General features: G+C 37.3%; 1 non-coding gene across 1 annotated transcript; it reads left to right on the plus strand.

Annotated features, from left to right (window-relative positions):
• The first annotated feature begins 288 nt into the window (after positions 1-288).
• On the plus strand, positions 289-395 carry LOC128292256 (small nucleolar RNA R71). Its single transcript, XR_008282240.1, has one exon. It is a non-coding gene; the product is annotated as a small nucleolar RNA R71 (small nucleolar RNA).
• The last annotated feature ends 2,406 nt before the right edge of the window (positions 396-2,801 follow it).

Consider the following 2,801-nt stretch of genomic DNA (forward strand, 5'->3'; position numbering starts at 1 on the left):
TACTGGGTGAACCTATGAAGAACTAAGAAAACCATCAATCTTTTTATTTAGAAGTTCTACCTGGTTAGAGAGCATGGTCATCGAATCGACGTTATAAACACCGCTATCTTCATTGGCTTTTTCCTCATGACTTTCCATTGATAGTTATTCAGTGACATCTCCTCTATAAACTCAAAAGCATCTTTAGGTGTTTTATTATTGATGGTTCTACCAGCAGCTGCATCAACCATTTGCCGAGTCGAAGGATTCAGGCCATTATGGAACATTTGAACCTGTAGCCAAAGTGGTAACCCATGGTGAGGGCATCTTCTCAAAAGGTCCTTGTATCTCTCACATGCATCGTAGAGTGTTTCTAAATCCATCTGCAAAAAAGAAGAGATATCATTACGTAATTTAGCCGTTTTAGCCGGCGAAAAATATTTTAGTAAAAATTTTTCGGTCATTTGTTCTCAAGTAGTAATTGACCCTCGTGGTAACGAGTTCAACCACTGTTTAGCTTTGTTCTTCAATGAAAAGGGAAACAACCGAAGACGTATGGCATCATCAGAAACGCCATTGATTTTAAATGTATCGCATAGTTCCAAAAAGTTTGCTAAGTGAGCGTTGGGACCTTCATCCTGCAAACCATCAAACTGAACAAACTGTTGTATCATTTGAATTGTGTTAGGTTTTAGTTCAAAAGTATTTGTAGCTACAGCAGGTCTAACTATGCTCGATTCAGTTCTTGTTAAAGAAGGCTTAGCATAATCATTTATTGTGCGTGGAGCAGGATTTTGATTAACCGCAATTGCAGGAGGTAGCTGATTGTCTTGGTTTTCAGCCATCTCTTCGATTGGGGGTTGAGTATCGTCCTCTTGCTCGTTCTCTATGTATCTTAAGCTTCGCCTTATTTCTCTTTGGTTTCTGCGAACTGTGCAATCGATTTCTTCGTCAAAAAGTAGTGGTCCTGACGGGTTTCTTCTAGTTATAAACTATAAAAACTTGCCAAGAGAAAGAAAAAGTAAATTAATAAATAATAATAAATTAAATTAAATTAAATTGTAAGAAAAATAAATGGCTAAAGTAATAAAAATTGAGCGTTCCTAATATCTTAGTTCCCTGGCAACGGCGACAAAAACTTGATCGCGATTTTCGTGTGACAGGTTTTAAATATTTATAATGAACCGTTCTTAAAACTAACTATTATCACGATGTAGGCAAGTGTACCTATCGAACAGTTGTATAGTTTTAGCAAGACCGGATTGTCGAACCCAAAGGAACTAAAAGTACTAGTAATGACTGTCTTTTTATTATCTAGCCTAAAAATAAAGGGGTTTTATTTTAACTAACTAATTATCTAAACTAAGAATTCATAGAAAGTAGAATTGGGGGATTACTTTTGGAAAACGATTGAATTAAGACAATACCTAAGGAAAAATCCACCTAGACTTTACTTGTTCTTCTGGCTCCGAATAAGATGATTTATTCATTTAAGTTATTCCGTAGAGATCCCTAAGTTATGTTATTATCCCTATTCAAGACTAATAACGTCTAATCCCTAAACTGAATAATTGAACTTTTCTCTAATTAACACCCTAGGGTTTCATTAACTCGATCTATGGATCCCCTTATTAGGTTTCACCTTAATCCGACAAAAACTTGTCACCTTATCTCTAGGCGCGCAATCAACTCTGCTTAATTATGACAAATGTACTCTTAGACAGGGTCTATTCCTCCTCTGAATAAGATCTTATCTTGAATCAGTATCCTAGGATATCAAAACAAGAATTAAGAACACATAACTAAGAACAAGTTAAATATTTATCATACAATTCAGAAAATAATAACAAGATTCGTTTTAGGTTTCATTCCCCTTAGGTATTTAGGGGATTTAGTTCATAACTAAAAAAGAAAACATCTCAGAAGAATAACGAATACAAAACATAAAGAAAACCTAAAACTCCTGAAGGGAAATTGAGGGGAGATCTTCAGTATTGATGATGAATCCGGCTTCTGAGATGGAACAATCGGCTTTCTTCGAGTAATTCCTTCCTTCCACTCTGTGCCTTCCTTACTTTCCTCCTCTAAGGTGTATTTATAGGCTTTAAAATGCCTAGAAGCCCTCAAAATTGGCCTTTTTCGAATTGGACTCAACTTGGGCTCGATAAGGACACGCCCATATGCGATTACTTCAGGCCGTGCTCGAGCCTATTAAATAGGCACGGCCTTGTGGTCCACCTGTGTGAGTCGCACTTCGATCCTGCCAAATTGACACGGCCGTATGGTCTGCCCATGTGAGGAAATCCAGGCCGTGTTGATGTCGTACTTTGGCCCATTTTCTCCATTTTTGGCCCGTTTCTCGTTCCTTTCGGTCTCCTATGCTCTCCTAAGTATAAAACATGAAATTAAGGCTTTAGGAGAATTGAATTCACCAATTCTAAGGAAAAATCATCCATAAAACGTGTTAAGCATGGAGTAAAAATTTGTGTAAATTACGATTTATCATAAGTTTAGCAAGAGTGAGTTTTGGCTCCAGGAAGTTGGATTTTTGGGTCATATAGTTTCAGGTGAAGGCATCCAAGTTGATCCAAGTAAGATTTCTGCAATTGTCGAATGGAAATCGCCTAAGAATGTAACCGAGGTTAGAAGCTTTTTGGGCTTAGCCGCTTACTATCGAAGGTTTGTAGAAGGATTTTCCGTGATAGCGACTCCGATGAAGCTACTACAAAAAGATGTTAAGTTTGAATGGACGGAGAAGTGTCAGCAAAGTTTTGAGAAGTTAAAGACATTGTTGACCGAAGCTCCTGTTTTAGTGCTACCTG

Source organism: Gossypium arboreum, chromosome 4 (genome assembly GCF_025698485.1).
Source record: "Gossypium arboreum isolate Shixiya-1 chromosome 4, ASM2569848v2, whole genome shotgun sequence".
NCBI lineage: Eukaryota > Viridiplantae > Streptophyta > Magnoliopsida > Malvales > Malvaceae > Gossypium > Gossypium arboreum.